Here is a 25,309-nt window from a genome sequence, read left to right as displayed (position 1 = left end):
TATGCAGATAGGAAAATGGTTGATGCCATCAAGGATGGTGATCATATTTTAGGGTAGTCCACTCAGCAAAAAAATCCAGGTTCTAGGGGCGCCTGGGTGGCTCAGTCGTTAAGCGTCTGCCTTCGGCTCAGGTCATGATCCCAGGGGCCTGGGATCAAGCCCCGCATCCGGCTCCCTGCTCGGCGGGAAGCCTGCTTCTCCCTCTCCCACTCTCCCTGTTTGTGTTCCCTCTCTCGCTGTGTCTCTCTCTGTCAAATAAATAAATAAAATCTTAAAAAAAAAAAAATCCAGGTTCTAGTTCTGGCATTACTTCCACCAGTCTCCTTCCTGCTCTGGGCCTCAGCTGCCTGTAGTAGAAAATTAAGGAATCAGACTAAACTGATGTTCAAGGATCTTCTGAATACGTATGAATAACACTATATGGTAATTATTTGTGAACATTTGTCTCCCGGATCAGACGGAGCACTGGCTCTCTGTTTTGGCTCTGGAACCCCAAGGTCCAAACCTACAGCCTGAAACACAACAGCAGGTGCTTAGCAACTCTGAATCAAAGTTCCAGCAATAAATCACAAGCTTTTACAATTCCTAGACAAAGAGAAGCTAGAATGATATAACAGGCCCCAATAAATACATCCCCTCCCCCCAGGCCCACACCCCCATTATGTAGTCCTTTTATCTAGCTGACTCTTCCTCCCAAAACGCTGTCTTCCAAAGCAGCCAGTTTGTGGGTGATTACATCCAAATTGTAAAGTTTTTTTTTTTTTCATTTCATGACACAGTCATAAATCCCAACCACACTTTTAGATGCATCCAATGCAATCGGTTTCTAACTTGAGTCCCTCATAATTCCCCATCTACTGCTGTAGATTCACCTAGCTTCCAGCAGAACCTCAGCTGCACAAGCTTCCTTACATAATCCAGACCACTCTGAAACCACTTTTCTTGTATACTTGGATATTAGCTATGTGATGAGAGGAGGAAAGGAAGAAAAAAGTTGGGAAAGGGAAGGGAGAGCTCTCTAATCAAAAGAGCCAGATTCATCAACTGCTGAATCTCAGCAGCAAAAATCTATTACAGTCCTTCAGGGTTTCCATTCCTTAAGCTTAATGTGAATCCCCTTGGGCCTCAGCCAATCCTTTGTGAGGCAAACTCCATGAGAAACCTTCTCAAATGATTAAGATCTTAGCTACCTGGGCTCTTAGGGCTTAACCCAAGAAGTCTGCCTAGATGTAAACAATAATCCCACAACTCAAGGTTGGATAGTTTGAAATTTGTACTGCAATTTCTTCTCTAATTGATTTCCTTCACCAGAAAATCTAGTATTTTGCTAAGAAACACCCAATCAGTGAGATAGGCTTTAAGCTGGGCCACTTCTGACCACCCAATATGGCAGGTGGTAAAACAGAACAGTTGCTCAACCCCAGTCCACCTAGAATTTTATTTGGTGTCTGTTCAAAAAGGTGCAAAGCCTTGTTGGAGTGGTGTCCAGTAAAACTTTCTGTGATAGAAATGGTCAATATCTGCACCATCCAAAAGGAGGCCACATGTGGCTACTGAGCACTCAAACTGAGGCTAGGGCATCTAATGAATTGACTAGGATCAATTTAAATAGCCACATATGGTTAGGGACAGCACAAAACTTGTAGGCAAAGTAACTGATTGTAGCAAGAGCTTTTTGAGACTTCTGACTCCAGGACTGCTCTTTAAAATCAATTTTCACAACAGAAGTAAAAACTGAATGACTACTAAAAACTTCTTCCTGACGTACCCAAGTAATTTAAGTCCCCTCACTTCTAAAATAAAAATATACCAATCACTGCTTACCAAATAGGAAAATATTAAAATTCCTTCAAAATGTCTGGTCATTGGGATTATTTACTGTGGTGACGTACCATTCTAATACACGGGAATAACACCTGAGGTTTTGACTGGGCTGGGCTGGATCTAGAGATGAATCTTTACAATACTGATCTTCAATCTATGAGCAAGATGCATCCTTCTATTTACCTGAGTCACCAACTTCTTTTCAATATTGCTTTACATTTTCTATACAAGTCTTACATATTTCTGTTCTTTGGTTTATTCCAGGTTTTATATATAATTACTAATTCTAAAAATACATATAGTTATATAAATGTATATTATATAATTATATAACTAATTTAATTATACATAATTAACTCTAATAGTGTATCTTAATCTTTTTGAATTTGCTGTACATATAACCCCGTTGGCAGATAATAATGACCATTCAATTTCTTTCTTTCCAACACATTTTTCCTTTTCTTTGTCTTGTCTTACTGCATTGGCTAGGACTTCCAGCGCAATGCTAAATAGAAACAAAGAGAACATGCACTTCTGTCTTATTCCCAAACTGGAAAACTTCCAACATTTCACCATTAAGTATGATGTTTGCGATAGGTTTTTTTGCATATCCCTTTAGCAATTAAGAGAGTTCTCTTTTATTTCTAAATTATTAGAAGTTTATCATAAAGGAATGTTTAATTTTATCAAATTTTCCTGCATCTATGAGATAATCATATAATATTTCTGTTAATATGTGAATTACATTGACTGGTTTTGGATGTTAAACCAATTTTGCATTCCTAATAAAATCCTGTCTTATTATATTACCCTTATTATATATGTTGGATTTGGTTTGCTAACACGTTGGTTAGGATTTTTACATCTGTGTTCTTGAATGAGAATAGCTGTTATTTTCCATTTTTGTAATGTCTTTGTCAAGTTTTGTTACAAAGATTATGCTAACCTTAGAAATGAATCAGGGAGTGTTCTCTCTTTTTCTACTCTCTAGAATAGTTTCTGTAAGAATGGTGTTATGCTTTCTTTAAATATTTGGTAGAATTTGCTGGTTATCTTTTTTTTTTTTTTTAACATATAACGTATTATTTGTTTCAGAGGTACAGCAGGAAGGGAAAAATGAAGGGGGGGGGAATCGGAGGGGGAGACAAACCATGAAAGACTATGGACTCTGAGAAACAAACTGAGGGTTCTAGAGGGAAGGGGGTGGGAGGATGTGTTGGCCTGGTGATGGGTATTAAAGAGGGCATGTACTGCATGGAGCACTGGGTGTTATATGCAAACAATGAATCATGGAACACTACATCAAAAACTAATGATGTAATGTATGGTGATTAACATAACATAATAAAAAAAGAATTTGCTGGTTAGCCAACTGAACTTAGAATTATATTTTTTTCCCTTATTTTTTAAAGATTTTATTTTTAAGAATTCTCTGTACCCAATGGGGGCTCAAATTCACAACCCTGAGATTAAGAGTCTCATGCTCCACGACTGAGCCAGCCAGGTGCCCCATCTTTTCCTTATTTTTCACAAAGGAAAAACAACTATAATGTTAGGATAGACTTAAGAAAGATCTCATACTGAAACTCAAAATCTGTTTCTAGAAAACTAACTTCCAGTCTTGTGAATTTGAAGAGTTCTGCTGGAAATACATTTTTGAGCATACTGCATAGACAATAAGCACAAATAAATTTTACATAAGTGATAGTTAAATAGTCTGCCAAACAGTAAATATAAAATTTGGTTTGGTGCTCAATTTTGCATTTCTAAGACATCACAGACTATCTAAACATAATGATTATCTGAAGGACCTTTATACAAGAGAGGTGACTCTGAGGCTATAGGCTTTCTTATTCCTTTACACACTCAAGTAAATACATATTTACATGGGAGAATGATTAATGCTATGTTAGAACACAAAATAGAGGCCACTAACTCAGCAGTAGTGGTTGGGGTTGGAGTGACATTACAGTCAGGAGACTTGGCAATGGATATGATGACAGCACAACCCTATTCCTGACAGTGTTAACAGTGGGAAACTGCTTCTTCATTATAAAGGTCACGGACTCCCAGCAGGAAGGTCATTCTCTACCCAACACCTTTTTTGGCAGGTCCCAAAAGTGTACAGCATTTTTTTTTCCTTTGATATTTTTCCTCTGTGTGTGTGGTTCTTCAGCATCTGGACAAGTGATTCTTTATCTGTAGCTCTTCAATCATGGGTTTCAGCATTTTAAAATAAGAGATGCCACTCCTTCCTTTTTTGTGTATTCTCTACCAGCCAACATTCTTTCAATATGGACATCACTGATAACAAAAGAGAGATGGGACCTGCTCTTGAGGGGCTTACAGTTTAATGGGGGAAACAGACATTAAATAAATACTGTAAAGAATTGTGATAGAAGTGTGTAAAGGAACAAGAAAGCCTATAGCCTCAAAGTTTCCCTCCTTCCACTAAAACCAGCTAAAAGGATCTAATAAGATGAAGCTACATAGTGGAAAGGTGTATCGGCCTAGCACTACTCAGGCTACACATTATCTATAACCATGATAAGACTTGATCTAATGCAAAACATCAGCATAAGCACTTTTCACCCATAAGTGTTACTACCTGTCAGACTGGAAAGGTTAATTATCAGCAGCTACCAGCTACAGTTGCCAAAGACCAGAAAGGGGCAGCAAAGGCGCACCCAAACCCAAGTCCCCTGAAAGCCTCTCACAATATAGCCAGCTTTGGGATGGAGGAGTGGGCAGACTGCTGTTCCCACAGTATAGGTGAGAGATGCCGGACACTGAACCGTGACAGTTCTTAGGGCAGTGAAGGTGAGAAGGGGCTAAAAAGCAGAACCAGGTGAAAGGCCATCAGCCAAGAAAGAGTTCAAGACAGAGGAGTAAATAAACCTGAGTGCCTAAGGATAAGCTGAGTCAGAAACAGGAAAAATAGTGACCGAGATATCAAGCCAGAAATGGAGAGGCAAGAGTGCAAATAAAGCATGCACTGCACATCATGGCATATTCAATCTCTGGAGCAGGATAAATGAGAAAGAGCAGACTCTAAGGCATGACCTGCCTTAATGCATACCCTTTGAAGCAGAGATCTTAGCGGGACCTTGCTCATTCCGTTCTGGCAAATAGGGCGCATCTTGGGAACAATTCTAATTGCCATGATTCTCATTCTAAATTGATCCGGCAGCTCAACCTCAGGGCAAATCATATGCTAATACTATAGTTAAAAAAAAAAAAAATCCACTGGACAGCCCCAGGCAACGAAAAGAGTTAACCACATACAGATCTAACAAAAGCCTGTTGTTTCATTGTTAGAGATGAACCATCTATTATTTTTTACATAAAGTATTATAATTTAGTTTTTTTCTTCAGTGTTTTGATATTATAAAAATCCAATGAATATTCTCATACAGACATACAGTTTGACCTGCATTTGAAAAAATATCCATGGGGGCCCCTGGGTGGCTCAGTCAGTTAAGCATCTGCCTTTGGCTCAGGTCATGATCCTAGGGTCCTGGGATCAAGTCCCACCATCAGGCTCCCCGCTCAGTGGGGAGTCTACTTCTCCCTCTCTCTATCCCTCTGTACTCTTTCTCCCTCTCAAATAAATAAATAAATCTTTAAAAAAGAAAATATATCCATAAAGGTAAATTTCTAACAGTGCAATTGCTGTTTCAAAGGGCCTCTGTTTTTTAAATTCGAGAAATATTGCTAAATTGCCTGCTAAAAAGTTGCACCAATTTTTACTCCATCCAACAGTAAATAAAAGTAGTTCGGAGTCAATTCTGAAGAGGAAACAGCAGTGTTTAAAGGCATCCCCTGAGGAAAGATAGGTTAACTATCATTGCAGTAGGCCAAGGACTAGGGAGAGAAGCCGTCTAAACAAACCTTGGGCCAGGATACTGAGAACAGTCATATTTCATACCCAGCTTTAAATTCTCCTTGTTTTAATTCCCTGTTAAATCCCTGACCCTTTACTATGGTCTTACTAAATGCAGTAGCCTAGGAAGTGAGCCCAAACTGGAGCCAAAGTGACACCAGTGAAAGTAGCAGCACTTAGAAAAGCTGGTGACCAACAGGTCCTGAGTCAAAGGGCTAGCTAGGAGGGCAAGCAGCCTCCAGAAAAGATACCTATGGCATCTGAGAAACACCTGGAAAGGAAGGCCTGCTAAAACTGTCAACTGCAGCTACAAGGAACAAGGACTCAAATCATTAAGAATTAGACACTAAAGTAAAATATGACCCCAAAAGCCAGTAAACATGGACTATACTTATTGTAAGTGCTTCAAGAAAATAAATAAATCATAGTATAAACACTGGTTAAGAAACAGAAAAGCATACACAGACAACTAGCACCTTCACTTTGGAGATCATGAAAAAGCAGTTGCTAAAAAGGGACCTGGTAATGAGAGAGGGACTTAAATGGTCAAGATGAAAGGAACATGAGAATGTTCTCTAAGCAGATCAGAACACAGGTATATCTTGTAACTTTCACCATGTTTAATGGAAAACAGAATTTCCTGTAGGGAATGCTGGTGGAGCTCATGTGACTGCATAGTTGATAACCTTGCTCTGGATGATGCCCCTGGCTACTGAATTCTATACCCTGCATTCGTGAGGTGTGGCCAGCTCACTGAAAATGCCAGTGTCCTCCTGGTAGCTTCCACTGATGACATACATTGAAGACACTGACTAACCAGGGTGGTTTTGCAGTATGATACATGGCACATCTCTACAGACCCTGTACCCTCTGGCCCAAGCCACACTCAAGAGGCCGTTTCCAAACTTTAAGAAGAAAGTGTGTTACCTGAGCAGATTCACAAAAAACAGAAATGATCACCTTAAATAAAAACCCTTAAAGCAGGACAACTCTTTATAGAGCAGAGAGAAAATTTAAGCTCCCACAGAAGTTTATTTATCTCTCCTCTGCTTACTTGTTCCTGTTATGAGAGTGTCTTATAAATAAAAACAAATTAAATTTTGTAGGCAATGACATTTCAAAAGCCAAAACAAGAATGCGACAGAACAATAATCTCAAAATACCTATCATTACAATGTATTTCTAATCACCTCAGATAGTCCACAGTAAGGCAAAGAGAGAATCTATTTGAAACACCCTGCATCATATAATACCATACAGCTCAGAAAGCACAATATAAAATTTAAAAACTTTAAGAAAATGTAGGGATATATCTGAAAATATTCTGGAGACAGATTTCCTAGAAGTAAAAGCAATAAAATACATTTCAAAGGACTATACCAATAGACTTGGTCCCAAAATAATTTTAAATTTCTGAATGGGAAAAAACACTTCATTAAAAATTAAAAGCTGGGAAATTTTTTGCAAATATGACAGATGATTAATGTTCCTCTACAAAGTGATAGGAAAATAGGAACATCCCAAAAGAAGAGAAAATTATGCAAAGGACAAATTTTTAAAAAGCAGTAAGTGACTAAGGAACAAATGAACATATAAAGAGTTATACAACCTCAGTAGTAATCACAGAAATACTCATTAAAACAATTAGAAACCATTTTTCATCATTCACAAAGTAACTTGACATTATGGATGCTATTCAATGTGAAAAGGAAGCGAGACAAGCATTCTCATATGGAAGCATAAACTGATGCATATGTGTGAAAAAATATACAAAAAAAGACAAAGGCTGAAAAAAATGTTCATATCCTTTGATTCAATTCTACTCTAGTAATCCAGGCTTAAGAAATACATCATTCAAAACGTATTACATAGCTACAATAATCAAAACACTGTGGTACCAGCATAAGGATAGATACACAAATCAAGTGAACAGAATAGAGAGCCCAGAAATAAACCCTTGCATATATGGTCAAATGACCCCCAAAGGGTCCCAAGATAATTCCATGGGAAAAGAACACTCTTTTCAGCAATGGTGTTGGGAAAACTAGACATCCATACGCAAAACAATGAAGACACACCCTTACTTTACCCTATTATACAAATATTAACTCAAATGAGTGAAAGATCTGAACTTAAGAACTAAAACTAGGGGAGCCTGGGTGGCTCAGTTGGTTAAGCGACTGCCTTCGGCTCAGGTCATGATCCCAGGGTCCTGGGATCGAGCCCTGCATCAGGCTCCCTGCTCGGCGGGAGCCTGCTTCTCCCTGTCCCACTCCCCCTGCTTGTGCTCTCTCTCTCAAATAAATAAATAAAATCTTTAAAAAAAAAAAAAAAAAGAACTAAAACTACAGAACTTTTAGGGTAAAAACATAGGGGAAAACCTTCACGAGACTGGGTTTGGCAATAATTTCTTGGATATGACACCAAAGCGCAGGCAACAAGAGAAAAAGATTAATTCGAATTTCCTCAAAATAAGAACTTAAAAAAAAAAAAGATTTATTTATTTCAGAGAGAAAGAGGTGAGCACATGAGGAGGGGGAAAGGTAGAGGGAGAGAATCCCCAAGTCGACTCCCTGCTGAGCACAGAGCCTGAAGTAGGGCTCAATCCCATGGCCCATGAGATCATTACCTGAGCCGAAACCAATAGTCGGATGCTTAACCAACTGAGCCACCCAGGCGCCCCCAAAATAAGAACTTCTGTGCAAAGGACACAGCCAACAGAGTAAAAGGGCAACCTCCGGAATGGGAGAAAGTATTTGCAAATCCTCTGTCTGATAAGGGGTTATACCCAGAATACATAAAGAACTATAATCAAACAAAAACCAAACCTGATTTAAAAATGGGCAAAGGTTGGGGCGCCTGGGTGGCTTTTGGCTCAGGTCATGATCTCGGGGTCATGGAATCGAGCCCGGCGTCAGGCTCCACACTGGGCATGAAGGCTGCTTGAGATTTTCTCTCCCTCTGTCCCCCCAACTTGCTCATGTGCTCTTTCTCTAAAGGCGGGCGGGGGGGGAGGTCTTAAATAGACATTTCTCCAAAGAAGACAAATGACCAATAAGCACATGAAAAGATGCCCAATATTACTAATCAGTAGGGCAATGCAAATCAAAACCACAATGAGATACGACCCCACACCCAATAGGACGGCTAGTATTAAAAACAGTAGGGGCGCCTGGGTGGCTCAGTCGTTAAGCGTCTGCCTTCGGCTCGGGTCATGATCCCAGGGTCCTGGGATCAAGCCCCGCATCGGGCTCCCCGCTCTGCGGGAAGCCTGCTTCTCCCTCTCCCACTCTCCCTGCTTGTGTTCTCTCTCTCGCTGTCTCTCTCTGTCAAATAAATAAATAAAATCTTAAAAACAAAACAAAACAAAACAAAAAACCAGTAACAACAGAAAATAAAATGTGTTGGAAAGGATGTGAAATGTAAAATGGTGCAGCCGCTTTGGAAAACAGTATAGCAGCTCTTCAAAACTCTAAAAATATAAATGATCCAGCAATTCCACTTCTGGGTATATTTCTAAGATATATTTGTACACCTATGTTCCTAGCAGCATTATTCACAAGAGTCAAAATGTGGCAACCCAAATGTCCATCCATGCAGAAGAGACAAAATGTGTTATATACATACAGTGGAATGTTATTCAGCCTTTAAAAGGAAAGAAATTCCAACATCCATGCTACAACCTGAACGAACCTTGACAACACTAAGTGAAATAAGCCAGTCCAAAAAAAAAAAAAATATGGGGTGCCTGGGTAGCTCAGTCGGTTGAGCATGGGAATCTTGGTTTCAGCTCAGGTGGTGATCTCAGGGTTGTGAGGGGAGTCTGCTTGAGATTCTCTCCCTCTGCCCCTCCCCCTGTGCATGCTTCCCTGCTTTCTCAAATGAATAAATCTTAAAAAAGAAACACAAATATTTCATGACTCCATTTGTATGAGGTACAAAGAGCACTCAAATTCATAGAGACAGAAAGTAGAATGGTAGTTGCCAGGGGCTGTGCAGGAGAGAACAAGGAGTTACTACTTAATGGATACAGAGTGTCCATTTACAAGATAAAAGAGCCCTGGAGATTGGTTGCACAACAATGTGAATGTATTTAACACTACTGAACTGTACCAGACCTAAAATGATTAAGATGGTAAATTCTATGTTAGGTGTATTTTACCACAGTTAGAAAAAAAAATCTCATCACAGCAGCAAAAGGGATGTTTAAAAATATAAACGAGACCTCATTCCTTCGCTTAAAACCTTCCAAAGGCTTCCCATACATAACAGGCAGAACTAAAACTAAACTTTCCCTGGCTTACCAAGCTCTACATGACCTGTCCTGTGCCTACCTCTTCAAACTCATCTCATACCACTTCTACCCTCATCCACCTTGCTTGTGCACATCAGCCTTCCTTCTGTTTGGACGATCTTTCTAGCCTCAGGGCCTTTGCACTAGCCCTTTCCTCTCCCTATGATGTTCCCCTCATGGCTCAGATTTTCACAACCTGTTCTTTCCTATCATTCAGACCGTAAGTGTCACGTTCTTTTTTTTCTTTAAGATTTTATTTATTTATTTGAGAGAGAGAGAGCGAGCACACACAAGTAAGGGGGAGGGGCAGAGGGAGAGGCAGACTTCCTGCTGAGCAGGGAGCCCGATCCCAGGACCCTGAGATCATGACCTGAGGGCAGACACTTAACCGAGCCACCCAGGTGCCCCAAGTGTCACCTTCTTAAAGGCCTTCCCTAACACCTAGAGTAGCCAACTGCCCAATTACTTGTACAGCACCTACAAGTATCTAATTATTTACTGATTTACATATACAGTTCATTTTGTGCCCTTTTCACAAAAAATAAGCACCAGAAGAACAAGGACCTTCCTTATTAGTCTTTACACCACTCTACCCTGGTGACTCAACAGTGCCTGGCACATAGTAGGCACTTAATAAATATTTGCTGTATCAATAAATGCATAATAGCTTTTTAAAATGACCTAAAGCTCTACAAAGACAGGTTAAATAAATTACCATGTATCCTTATAGTAGAACATTATGCAGCCATTTTAACTGATGTTCGAGTATATATATAGTACGCAGATTATATTTCCCAAGATGACCATACATAGTAAGTTCTCCCACCCTTCATTCTCTTCTTCTTATGCTGACATTACGCCCCAGTGGTGAGACTGAGGTTCCCTCCTCTTGAATTTGGGCAGGCCTGTGACTTATGCTGGAAGAGATGCTTTGTGACTTCTTATGTTAGGTCATAAAAGGCCATACAGCATCTGTCTGGTCCTCTTGGAGCAGTCACTCTTGCAATCAAGCTGCCATGCCGTGAGGAAGCCCACACTACATTTAGGTGCTCGGGCCAAGGGTCCCAGATGAAGTCCCAGCTGACAAGCAGCATCAACCATCAAACATGTGACTGAGGACTTCAAGATGACTCCAGCCTCAGACACCATTTGACTGCAACTGTATGGGAAAACTCCAAGCAAGAGCGACCTAGCTGAGCATAGGAAACCCCAGAATCATGAAAGATACAAGTGCTCTACACCAAATAAATTTTAGGGTAATTAATTATACAGCCATAGATAATCAGAGCAATTTAGTTTTATTTTAACCATGAAGAGAATGCAAAGAGTGAGTTTTCTTATGACATAGTCTGTCTCTGTATATTGTTCTTGCCCCTGTGCTTAAAAAATAAATAAATAAAATCTCCAAGAACAATAAGAGATCTTTATCTGATTTTTTTTAACTGACCGTAAAATTTGGAATGGCCAATAAGCATACCAAAAAAATGCTCAGCATACTCAGTCATTAGAGAAATGCAAATTAAAACGTGTCCAGAAACACCTGGGTGGCTCAGTCTGTTAAGCGTCTGCCTTCAGCTCAGGTCATGATCCCAGGGTCCTGGGATCGAGTCCCACATCAGGATTCCTGCTCAGTGGGGAACCTGTTTCTCCCTCTGCCTGCCATTCCCCTGCTTGTGCTCTCTCTCTCTCTCTCTCTCTCTCTGGCAAATAAAAAAATAAAATAAATAAAGTAGGGCGCCTGGGTGGCTCAGTTGGTTAAGCGACTGCCCTCGGCTCAGGTCATAATCCCGGAGTCCTGGGACCGAGTCCCACATTGGGCTCCCTGCTCAGCAGGGAGTCTGCTTCTCCCTCTGACCCTCTCCCCTCTCATGCTCTCTCTCACTCTCTCTCTCTCTCAAATAAGTAAATAAAATCTTTAAAAATAATAATAAACAAAATAAAATAAAATAAAACGTGTCCATTATGGACAACTGAGATGTCTCACTACAACGGCTATAATTTGAAAGACAACTGAAGAGTGTTGGATGTAAACATGAGGATGTGAAGAACGTGGGACCCTCATGCATGTGCTGGAATGCAAAATGGTGCAGCCTCTTGCAAAACAGTTTGGTAGATCCTCAAAATGTTAAAAATATATCATGTGACCAACTAAACAAAAACATACTTACACAAAAATGTTCCAAGCAGTGTTATTCATAATAACCAAAATATGGAAACATATCTATCAACTGGTGAATGGATAAACAAAATGTGTTGGATGCACACAATGGAATATTATTCACCCATAAAAAGGAATGGACTAGCGATTCATGCTAAAACATAGACAAAACTTGAGATCATCATGCTAAGTGAGAGAAGCCAGACACAAAGGCCACATATTATGTGATTCCATTTATAAATGTGCAGAATAGGCAAATCCATTAAGACATAAAGATTAGTGGTTGCCAGGAGCTAGCAGAAGGAATAATGGAGAGTGACTGCTAATGGGTATGGGGTTTTAAGTGAGGAATGTTAAAATTGTTCTAAAATTAGATGGTGGAGACAGTTGTACAACTCTGAATATACTAATAACCACTGCTTACAAAGATGAAAAAAAATTTTTTTTTTTTAAAGATTTTATTTATTTATTTGAGCGAGAGAGCACATGAGAGGGGGGAGGGTCAGAGGGAGAAGCAGACTCCCTGCTGAGCAGGGAGCCCGATGCGGGACTCGATCCTGGGTCTCCAGGATCATGACCTGAGCCGAAGGCAGTCGCCCAACCAACTGAGCCACCCAGGCGCCCAAAGATGAAAAATATTTTATACAAATATAACTTCAATTAATCTTGTTAATACTGAGTTCCAATTGTTACTTCTGGGCAGAGGGGTTAAAAGTAGTGCTACATATCTCTTTATAATCAACATGTAACTTTTAAAAAAAAACTAAAAAATGTAAAAGATCAAGAGTAAAAGAAAGTATACGGTCATGAAAGAAAAACCCGCAACACATTTCCTACCTTCCCTAAAAGTAGTCTGCATGGCATTACCTCTACACAACCTGGATTGATGCCTTCATCTGTGATAAATGGACCTAAGGCTAGCACAAGGAAGTTTTGTCCAGAAAAGACTTCTGCTCTGAGTAGCCATTCACATACATGCCCATTTAGAAAGAATTCTCCCATTTCCCTCTCTCAAGTGACCAGCCTTCCTGGAAGTGTTCCAGGCCACTCTTGGAAAGTGTACCACTGAGGCTACAAATTAATTCATCTTGGGACGCCTGGGTGGCTCAATTGGTTAAGCATCTGCCTTGGGCTCAGGTCATGATCCCAGGGTCCTCCTTGCTCAGCGGGGCGCCTGCTCTTCCCTCTGCCTCTCACTCCCCCTGCTTGTGCGGGCGCCTGCGCTCTCTCTCTCCCTGTCTCTCTGACAAATAAAATCTTTTTAAAAAAAATTTAATTCATCTCACCCCTGGTTCCATCCCCAGTCACACGCGGATTAAACTGAGGCAACTTTTAAGAAAAATCACCTCTGGTTCCCAGATCTGAGAAATGGATCATGCCTGAAAGTTAAGTGAGGATACTAAGCAAGGCATCAACATGTGTTTGACAATTTGTACAATCAGAATAGCTAAGCAATTATTTTGCATGACTTGTATAAGGGATAGAAGATGTGTTCTAAACCCAGCACTATAGGGTGACTCCTGCACAAGTCATTTCTTCCAGTAGGGTCACAGCTTCCAAGTTTATTTTAAAAAGAGCGTTGAATTGGCTGTGCCTTATAATCCCTTCAATTCTCAAAATGAGAGAATGTATGTGTGAGTGTCTATGTGTGCACACACACATTCAAGTGGTATGTATCAGATAGCAGATTCATTTTTGTTTTTGCTTTTGCAAAACCAATACTGATTTGTTACAGAAATAAGTCAGCAACTGTTGCAAACATAAAAATCTGATTTTTAAACACGTTATCTACTGTTTTCCTCCCCAGAATAATGCCTGATGACCTATTCAAACCACTCTTGGTGGTTCTCATCCCACTTATTCTGCTCTACATTTTCTTTCTTTTTTTTTTTTTAAAGATTTTATTTATTTATTTGAGAGAGAGAGAATGAGAGAGAGAGCATGAGAGGGGGGAGGGTCAGAGGGAGAAGCAGACTCCCTGCCGAGCAGGGAGCCTGATGCGGGACTCGATCCCGGGACTCCAGGATCATGACCTGAGCCGAAGGCAGTCGCTTAACCAACTGAGCCACCCAGGCACCCTGCTCTACATTTTCTTTAATCCACTGCACTTATTCTAACATATTCTATTATTTACATATTATGTTTATTTTTTATTGTCTGCCTCTCCAGCTAGACTGTACACATGAAAAAACAGCAATCTTTGTTTTGTATTCTGATATATTTCCTAAGTGCCTAGACACATAGATGCCAATCAATACATTTGACTGAATCGGTTGAATAAATTATAAATACATAGTCAAGAGACGAATCCATTTTATTTCCCTCTGGGAAACAATCATAAGTATACACACTGCAAGCAGGAGAGAGGGAAGAGCAGTTTCTCACAATTCTTTGAGAACTGGGCTGATCAAGTGACAAAAGCCCTTAAGTTCTCTTCCCTCTCCCCACATACTTCAGGAAAAAATGCCATCTCCTAAAAGCACAAAATTGGTCATACAAAGAGTCAGAAATTAGGAGCAAAAATATTTTAAAGTAGATGGCAAGTTTTTGGCAGAGGTGGAGAGAAATGTCATCTCCAGATCCTTGAACCTGGAAACAGAACAGAACACAGTTTGGAATCACCACCACAAATGAACAAATGGAGAAAGGCATATTATACTTAGCAGGGGGAAGAAAACTTAACCCAAAAACATCTTCACAATTACAAAGCACAAGTATGCAACATTACTGGCCTAAAGCAATTCTGCCTTTCCCTCTATCATCACTCTTTCTTCAAATGCTCATTTCTATAATCTGTGGTATACTGAATTTTACAGAGCCAACTATATAGTCTAGCAGTCTTTTTTAGTGGCTTGCTTCTAAAATAAGTTAAAAGTTAAATCCATGCCTCTGGATTACTGTAATAATAAAAGAGACTCTGGAATGCTAAAAGCATACCACTCTCTGTAAACAGACTGAAATCTGTCTGAGCAAAGCTCACAAAGAGAGAGATCAACACACAGAACAAAGAAAGCCATTTGGAAAATCCCAAAGACCAACCAACTTCTTGATCTAGCTCCAACAGGATGAGGGAGGAGAATCTTGATTAAAACAGCAGAGAAAAAGATCACTTGGATTGGTCTGCCTGGGAAAACTACCAAGGGAGTGATACATTCCTGCATGTAAGACACAGGAAATGGGAGGGAGGCCACTGGAAACTGATGATGGAAAAGACTAAATTTAAGCCCATCCAACATCAGCAGCCAGATGTTCCAAACACCAAGCCCACATTAGCATCTACTCTAAGGGCTGGGCCATCAAGGGCACTGATGAGTACTGGAAAGCCCCCAAGACCAGATCTCTTTAGAGAAGAAGCGAAACACCAAAATGAAACAAAACTACCCACAGTTTGGACCTGATTTTAAAAACAAACAAAAAAACAGGCCCAAAGCAGGTTTCTTTGGCATGAAACAGACAGGTTCTATTCTCAATCCTCACCATTAAATTGGACTTTGGATACAGAGAAAAAAGTTAAGTATGAGAAGAAACCATAATCTAACACAATCAACTACAAAAACAACCAAATCGAAATGGCTAAAATATTTCAAACTAGAAACAGACACAAGTTGCTGAGATAATTAGCAGTGTTGGGAGCACCTGTTCATATACTAAGATAATCCTCTCAGTGTGTGCAAGAAAAGAGGAAGCAAAGTGACAGGGATGAGGGTAAAAAAATGAAGAGTGTATCAAGAGTCCAGCCCACCTCCTGAAAATTATCCTCAAGTGTTCTGGAACAGTCTAATAATCTGACACGTAAACCAGAAAGGCCCTCTGGATCTCAACATTGTACACACCCTCCTTGCCCTATGTCCACAGTTACGCAAATGAATCCAACAATATAAGGGCAGCATGCATTTTCACCATAATAGACATCAACACAGACCTCACCTTGTCACTGTCATCATGACAAATGTGGTCGTGATGGATGGACTGGCACTGAAAAGAAGCACCAACACTGCCTACAAGAGAAAGGGAGGAAAAGTTAAGATGCAATAAGTCCTTACATTTAAACGGTTTTTCCAATTAAAGGTGCTTTTATATCTATTATCCCATCTAATCCTCAAAAATACTCAGAAGTAGGCTGTATAGGGATTATTATTCATGCAGTTTAATGAAGCAAAACAAAACACAAAGAGGCTGACTTGCACAAAGTAGCAGTCAGTGAAGTGGCGGGTCTGAAACTAGAAGCTTGTTGTTCAAACCCCTTATTCACCATTTTCTACTATACTGAGCAGAAGGCCACCTAAATAAGCATAACAGCTTTCAATAAGGCAAACCTATTTAGAAAAAATTATATACCCCTCTTCAGACTACACACACTTTTTTTTTTTTTTTAAAGATTTTATTTATTTATTTGACAGAGAGAGAGGTAGCGAGAGCAGGAACACAAGCAGGGGGAGTGGGAGAGGGAGAAGCAGGCCTCCCGCCGAGCAGGGAGCCCGATGTGGGACTCGATCCCAGGACCCTGGGATCATGACCTGAGCCGAAGGCAGACGCTTAACGACTGAGCCACCCAGGCGCCCTACACACACTTTCTTTGAGAAAAAAGACGACCCTATAAATTCTTAGCATACAGATAATACAATCTAATACACAATCACGGGGCGCCTGGCTAACTCCGTCGGTGGAGCATGCTACTCTTGATTGTGGGGTTGTGGTTGTGAGTTCAAGCCCCATGTTGGGTGTAGAGATGACTTAAAAATAAAATAAAAAAAATGTTTAATACACAATCATATAAGATTACAAATAAGTTATTGCTTTAAAAGTATATATTTTAATATACATATTTGTTAATTTGAAGAACCATCTCCTAATAATAACTGCTCTAATAGCGACATTTCTAACTAATAGGAAAACAAATGATTATTCAATAAATGATTCAAACAACTGATTAGTCATTTGAAAAAGTTTTGGTTTCTACATCACACCATACAGAAAATGGTGGCTCAAAGATACAGGTAAATGTAAAATAATGAAGTCAGTTTTAAAAGAAAATGTAGACTAAAAAAAAAAAAAAAAAAAAGGAAAATGCAGACTTAAAAAATAATCTTGGAGTAAGAAAAACCTTTTGAAAGATAACTAAAACAAAAACTATAAATAAAAAGTCAGCAGACATGACTGTCTACCTAAGGTGAGCAAAACCCCTTCTCCTCATGTATGAGAATTTGACTTAGGGATAATCCCTGTTAACCTGATTAAAACAACATGCCACCTATATGTTACTTGGCAACATTGCTTATGATAAAAACTGCCAAACTAGTAAGCTGCATCTGGACTAGAAGTACAATAGACACTTAGTAGGAAGCCATGTTTTTGAGCTTCTCTGAGTCTGGTGACATGTAATTAATCCCCTTGCAGAGGATCCTGGAAACTATGCCTATTGAGTTCTCTGCAGCACCAAAATGTGAAAACATTTCTTTGAACTTAAGTTGTCAGAAGAGCACTTCAGAAAATATGAATTGCTACAGGGACTGCTGCAAGGACTCTTTTTTTTTTTTAAATATTTTATTTTTATTTATTTATTTTGAAGATTTTATTTATTTATTTGACGGAGAGACACAGCGAGAGAGGGAACACAAGCAGGGGGAGTGGGAGAGGGAGAAGCAGGCTTCCCATGGAGCAGGGAGCCCGACGCACGGCTCAATCCCAGGACCCTGGGATCATGACCTGAGCCGAAGGCAGATGCTTAACAAATGAGCTACCCAGGTGCCCCAAGATTTTATTTTTAAGTAATCTCTATGCCCAGTGTGGGGCTTGAACTCAAAACCCCGAGATCAAGAGTCACATGCTCTACCAACTGAGCCAGCCAGATGCCCAGCACTCTATCTTACTTATAGTTTCTGTCCTAAATCCTCCTGAACAAAGTGGTGCCAAGTGCGACCTATAGTGGTTTTACCAGTCTGAATACATAAATGTTTAGGTGAACCTAAGACATCCCACTGCCACCTACCATATTCTGTAAAATTTACCATGCCATCAATTCAGATGTCTGATTATTTCATGTGCACCTGAGAATGCTACCAACTAAACTTTGATACACTTTCTTAACATTAAACATTTCTATTTCATACTTATTGAAATAACTTTTTTAGACTTGTGTAAAGGCAGATTTTTATGATATATTATTCTTATGCAGTATAAAAAGAAAATAATGTCAGAATGGCTAAGATAAAAAACTCAAGAAATAACAAGTGTTGGTGAGGATGTGGGAAAAAAGGAACCCTCATGCATTGTTGGTAGGAATGCAAGTTGGTACAGTCATTGTGGAAACCAGTTTGGGGGCTTCTCAAAAAATTAAAAATAGGGGCGCCTGGGTAGCTCAGTTGGTTAAGTGTCTGCCTTCAGCTCAGGTCAGGCTCTCAGGGTCCTGGAACTGAGCCCTGCGTCGGGCTCCCTGCTCGGCGGGGAGTCTGCTTCTCCCTCTCCCTCTGCCCCTTCCCCTGGCTTGTGCTCTCTCTCAAACAAAATCTTTAAATAAACAGACATCCACAAATAAAACAAAAACAAAAAACACCTAGGCACTGACTTTACAGCTTTCACAGAAATTACTCAAGATGGATCATAGACCTAAATGTAAAACACAAAATTATAAAACTTACAGAGGAGAAAATCTAAGAAACCTTGGGTTTGACAATGAGTTTTTAGGTACAACACCAAAAGCATAATCCATGAAAGAAAAAAATTGAAAAGATGGACTTTGTTAAAATTAAAAACTTCTGCTCTGTGAAAGACATTTAGAGAACAACAACCCAAAAAAAAGCCACAAACTGGTAGAAGATATTTGCAAAATGCGTTCTAAGAACTCAAAACTCAACAAGAAAACATACAACCCAATTTTAAAATGGGCAGGGTTTCTCTTTGCCCTTTGGCCTGAATATCAGAACTCACTCCTTTGCCACTAAGGGAAGGGCCCTCTGCTGCTGGAAAACAATGCAGAAGCATCCAAGAAGTGAAAGAATGCACAAAACCACCATCTTCCCTCTCCAGCTGTCCCTGCCCCATAAGACAAAGGATGTAGGACGACTGCTCAATCTGAATTCCTGAAGAATAAAATATAGGTCTTAACGCAGCTTTGGATAAGCTAATCAGAAAAAGAAGTACACAGCAGGAAAAGAAGAAACAAGGGGGCCAATTTTTGAAACTTAAAAGAATCTAGTAGAGAACAAGCTAAACATACTACATTAGATGACAGTGTTTACAATGAGTGTTCTGGTTTTTTTTCCAAATACATTTTATAAAATTATTATCCTGGCTCAAGAACCTACCCTGGCACCCACAGGCAGAGAAGGTGCCAGGGGGCCAAAGTGACATATGATTCCAGGCAGACAAGGCTGGTTCTTCCAGCTGGTGGCCCATTCAATGGTCTGCTCACACCAGCATTGCAGCTCTCACTCAAGTTTCTTAACTTGGGAATATGGGACTAAAATTTTATCTTTATTATCATTAACTTAATATTAATTAAAAAATTCATTTTCTTATGAATATAGCAACAAACCACATTAGTATTGACAGTATTTGTGACTTTGACACTAATAAAGATCATATATATTTTCATATAATAGTTGTTGCAGGTATATTGAAATGTCACACATACCACTACTTTGAGGTTTTTTTTCCCACACATATCACTATTTTGAATTTATGATAGCTATTAGGAACACTGCTAAAATATGTTATTTAATGCATTAATAAAGATGCAAATGTACTTTTATTACAAATTAGTTTTTACTGTTTTGATAACTACATTCTAGCATAATTGATTTTCTTTGTAATCTCATCTATTTTACTTTATGCAATTAAAAATATTCTCCTGGAAAGGGGCTTAATACCAACGGAGTCCAAGACACACACCAAAAATAGTTACAAATCCTACTTTAGCCAGCAAAAGATGCTGGGCCCAGGGAAACCACACAGAAGCTCTGTAAGGGAAAAGAGACATGCAACATCCTGAGAAGAGTCAGAAAAATGTGGGAAACTGAGGGAAGAGAACAGAAATGAAGATTAGGGGCACCTGGGTGGCTCAGTCGGTTGAGCATCTGACTCTTGGTTTCAGCTTGGGTCATGATCTCAGGATTGTGGGATCAAGCCCCTGTTTAGCAGGGAGTCACCTTGAGTTTCTCTCCCTCTGCCCCGCTCCCTGCTTGCGCATGTGCACACACTCAGTCGCTCGCTCTCTCTCTAAAATGAATAAATCTTAAAAAAAAAACAAAAAAAAAGGAAAGAAAGGAAGATTAAAGTCAGAGTGTGGAGCCCAAAGTTTAGAACTAGGGAACATAAAGAGGTCAAGGGTGAAACAGAAACAGGAAGTGGAGAAGTTTCAGAGCAACTGCCAAGAATATCAGCTAGTGTTTTAATCCACAGAAGCAAGGTAGTGATGTAAAGCAAAGACACTATTTGCCATGTTCCCAGAGACCACTACACTGCAAAATCCAATAGTCAAGGGGTGCCTGGGTGGCTCAGTTGGTTAAGTGGCTGACTCTTGATCTCAGCTCAGGTCTTGATCTCTGGGTTGTGAGTTCAAGCCCTGCACTGAGTTCCACACTAGGCATGGAGCCTACTTAAAAAGAAAAAAAAAAAAAAAATCCAACAATCAATTCTGAATCCTCATCTTTCTTGATCTATTCACAGCAACTGACCCAGTTGATTCCACTCTACTTGAAACCCTTTTCTTCACTTGGCCTCAAGGAAACATCCCACATTACTGGCTGCAACTTCTCAGTCCCATTTGCTAGATTCTCTTCATCTCCCCAATTTCTAAAAGTTGGAATCTTCCAAAGATCAATCCTCCAACTTCTCTTTTCTATCTATATTTACTCCTTTCGTGATCCCAAGTAGTCCCATGGCTGTAGCTCCAAACCCTGGCTCCCCCACCTCCCTTGGCAAAGAAATCCAGATTTCTATATCCTTCTACCTACTCAGTATCACTTAGATGTCTAACTAGCATCTCACACATAACATGCTCAAAATTGAGCTCTTGATCTTCCCCTCCAAAACTACCTCTCTTCCAGTTTCAGCAAATGACAAAACTATTCACCAGCTGCTCTGCCAAAACCCTTGGCATCATCCTCAACTCCTCTTTTTCACTCATATGCCACATTTGATCAATCAGCAATTCCCGCTGGCTCCACTTTCAAAATATGCCTATATAACTACTTCATATATTGTCCACTGCTACTACCTAAGTCAAAGCCTGGACTACTGCAATAGCTTAACCGTTCTCTTTAGTTCCACTCTTGCCCTGTGAACTTTCCTTACCTCCCCCACCCCCGAATCTGTTCTCTATACAGTAGCATGAATGACTCTTTAAATATTCAGACAGATCATGTCACTCCTCCTCTGAAAACCTTGGTTCCTTCTCTCACTCAAAATAAAATCCGAAGTCCTTATACCAAGGTCCCACGTGACCTGACTATCCTATACCTTTCTGATCTTATCTCCGGAGACTTCTCCTTTCCAGAAAGAAATTAAAACACATTAAACACACGTGGCAAGTTATCATGCTACAATGCAATACACTTAAAACACTGCCAAAGACCACTGTTCTTTGTAGGCAATAAAATGGCTTCTTAGTCCCAGGCCTACCCAGAACTCACATTCTCCTTTGTTGACACTCAGCGTGATTTTCCAAATGACAAGTTCTAACAAGGATAGTTGGAATGTAACTGAAACTCTTCTGCACATTGCTTTGAGGAGGGGGGGAAAAAAAGGTTGTACTAAGTTTGTGAAATACAACATACAATCTTCTTATATAAACATCAGCAGAAAAACATTGTTGAGACATAAGCACACCCCTTGAAATCTGGACATAAAAAACAAGAGGCATTAAACCACGAAACCAAACTACAGAGACTTAGGCAAAGGGTACACGTATCTTGAAAGGTGGGTAGCTCTTCAAGCTGTAATAAAAGTGTGGCATTTTTTGACCATGATGAGGATTTTTTCTCAATGCACACATCTGAGATGCGGGTTTGCATTATTTAATCTAGAACTAAGAAGTGGGATCCTCTTAACTTCCTAGACTCAATAGCTAGCTGCCTGTCACCTCAGAAACAGATTTGAGGGTTTTAAATTAAAATGGTGGTTTCAAAGTCAAAAGGATGAAAGATACAGCACAAAAAATAATATTGTAATAGCATTCTGTGGTGACAGATGGTAGCTACACTTGTGAGCATAGCATAGCACACAGACTTATCAAATCACTAAGTTGTACACCTGAAAATAACTCAACATTGTATGTCAACTGGACTTCAATAAAAACATTAGTAAAATGTGCACTTGTTTAGATTTTTATTCATAAAGTATTTTCCAGATCTAACATTTTATGTTGAAAGGAATATTTTTTAAAAACTACATTCTTGGGGCACCTGGGTGGCTCAGTCAGTTAAGTGTCCCACTCTGGATTTCGGCTCAGGTCATGATCTGAGTAGTGAGATCAAGCACGGAATCAGGCTATGAGCTGGTGTGGAGCTTCCTTATTATTCTCCCTCTCCCAGTCCCTCTGCCCCTCCTCCCCTCTAAATAAATAAATAAAAACTACATTCTTGAATTTATTAATGTATTCATTTGCCAACAAGGAACTAAACTGGCCAAATCCTAACAGTTTAAAATAAAAAATTAAATATTTCTCTTTTAATAAATAAGTAAAATATACTTCCAAATGAAACAAAAAAAGGGTTTCCTGAGCGGTTCAGTTGGTTGAACAACCAACTCTTGGTTTCAGCTCAGATCGTTATTTCAGGGTGGGGGAATCGAGCCCTGTGTTGGCTCTGCCCTCAGCGGGAAGTCCACTGGAGATTCTCTCCCTTTCCCACTGCCCCTACTTCACGTGCTCTCACTCTCTCAAATAATTTTTTTTAAAAAATTGAACAAAAAAAACAAAAATAAATAAAATAAAAATGAAGGTTTGAGGCAGGTCCAAAATGGCAGAGGAGTAGGATACGTTAGTTTCATCTGGTCCCAGGAATTCAGCTAGATAGCTATCAAATCATTCTGAACACCTGTGAACTCAGTGGGAGATCTAAGAAAAGAATAAGCTGCAACTCTGCAAACAGAAAAGCGACCACATTCTGCAAAGCAGGAGGTGCGGAGAAGTGAATCCGAGGCGATGTATGAGAAGATAAACCACAGGGGAAAGGAGCCTCCATCAGTCAGCACTGGAAAATGATATAGCAGCGGAGGGCAAAATCAGAACTTTCAGAACTCTGCTCCCATGAGGGACGTGGCTGCCTGAAAGACGCTCAGGCAGCAAAGCGGGGCAGAAGCCTAGGTGGGACGGTGTGGTCTCAGGATTCTCGGGGTCACAGGAAGACCGGGGATCCCTGAGTGTAACAGAGTTCACAGGCATCGGAGCCAGGAAGAAGGCTTCAATCAGCGAGCCCAGGAGCGGGCTCTCAGCTCAGGGTTGCCATAACCCGAGAACCCCGGCACTGTCGGTGGGCCGACCGCTCTCCGAGCAGGGGCCCAGCAAGTGGCAGAACCCGAGAAACCACGCCCCCTTCCTCCCCTGGGAGATGCTGCACAGAAACGCGCCACAGGAGTGTGTAGCATTTGGAGACTCAAAAGGGGTTCCTGTGCTTGAGATAGAAATGCTTGGTCACAGGCTGGGTGAGCATGGAGTGTGGACAGAGACCAGGGAGACAAGAGTGATGGACTCCTTTACTCTGAGGGCTCACTGACGAATGGGGCCCCAAGCGTTGGGCTCCGGGCTGGAGACTGGGAGGCTGCCATTTTCATTCTCATCCTGTAAACCTGCACGGAAAGCCTTTAGGAAACAAAAGCCACATAGAGCAATTGGGAGTAGAATACTTAGCCTGGCCCCGGGCAAGGCGGTACAATCCTGCCCAGGGCAAAGACACTTGAGAATCAACGCAAGAAGCCCCTCCCCTAGAAGATCAGCAAGAACACCCAGCCAAGACCAAGTTTACCTACCACTGAGAACTGCAAAACTCCAGCGCTAGGGGAATATAGCATATAGAATTCCTGTTTTTATCCCACGATTCTTTAGTCTTACAATTTTAATTTTTTTTCCTCTTTCCTTTTTCAACGAGTTTTTTTATTTTCTTTTTCTTTTTCTTTTACAATTACGTTCTATCCTTTCACTGTATTCAATTTTATTTTTGTATATATGTAAATTTTTCTTTTTTTACAATTTTGGGATGCAGTTTCTTCTAACAGACCAGTATACACCCAAAATCTAGTGTATGGCTCTATTCTCTTCACCTATCTGATCATATTCTTTTTTTTTTACTAGTTTTCTTTTTTTTGTTTTTCTTTTGTTAAAGTCTTTTTTTTCATCTTTAGAGTTACATTCTATCCTTTCAATGTATTTAATTTCATTTTTGAATATACATATATATATATAAGTTTTCTTTCTTTACAATCTTGAGATGTAGTTTCTTCTAAAAAACCGACCAAAATACACTCGGGATATATTGTATTGCCCTATTCTGTCCTCCTGTCTATATTCCCTTTTTTTTCTTTTAATTTTCATTTTTACATTCTCTCCTTTCATTGTATTTAATTTTATTTCTGTACATAGAAGTTTTCCTCTCTTTACAATTTTGAGATCTAGTTTTCTAACAAACGGACCAATATACACACAGGATCCAGTGTATTGCTCTATTCTGTTCACCTATCTGATTATATTCTTTTTTTTATTTTATTTTTTTAATTCTTCGGTTTTGGGACTCTTTTGATTTGTTTAGTGTATATTCCTCCGGGGTTGTTGTGACCATTTTAGTATTTGGTTCTCTCATTCATCTATTCATCTCTGGACAGGTTGACAAGATGGAAAAACTCACCTCAAAAAAAGAGAACAAGAGGCAGTACTGCCAGTAACATAGTAAGTATGGACATAAGAAGTCGGAACTAGAGGGGTGCCTGGGTGGCTCAGATGGTTAAGTGTCTGCCTTTGGCTCAGGTCATGATCCCAGGGTCCTGGGATCGAGTCCCGCATTGGGCTCCCTGCTCAGCGGGGAGCCTGCCTCTCTCTCTCTCTCTCTCTGTCTCTTATGAATAAATAAATAAATAATCTTTAAAAAAAAAAAAGTTGGAACTAGAATTCAGAATAACGATTATAAAGATACTAGCTGGGCTTGAAAAAAAGCATAGA

General features: G+C 39.9%; 1 protein-coding gene across 4 annotated transcripts in view; it reads right to left on the bottom strand.

Annotated features, from left to right (window-relative positions):
• Positions 1-25,309, bottom strand: part of RNF38 (ring finger protein 38) — a 127,146-nt gene that overhangs the window by 46,040 nt on the left and 55,797 nt on the right. Inside the window, exon 2 of one of the 4 annotated variants that reach the window (XM_032396930.1) lies at positions 16,087-16,157. The gene's annotated coding sequence lies outside the window, so the exon portion shown is untranslated. Of the gene's footprint in view, positions 1-16,086; positions 16,167-25,309 lie in introns of those variants that run through there. The other 3 variants (XM_032396932.1, XM_032396927.1, XM_032396926.1) reach the window with 3 other exon arrangements.

This window comes from Phoca vitulina, unplaced genomic scaffold (assembly GCF_004348235.1).
Source record: "Phoca vitulina isolate PV1807 unplaced genomic scaffold, GSC_HSeal_1.0 scaffold94, whole genome shotgun sequence".
NCBI classification, from domain to species: domain Eukaryota; kingdom Metazoa; phylum Chordata; class Mammalia; order Carnivora; family Phocidae; genus Phoca; species Phoca vitulina.
Note: the sequence above shows the minus strand (reverse complement) of the source record. Positions and strands in the feature narration are given on the sequence as shown.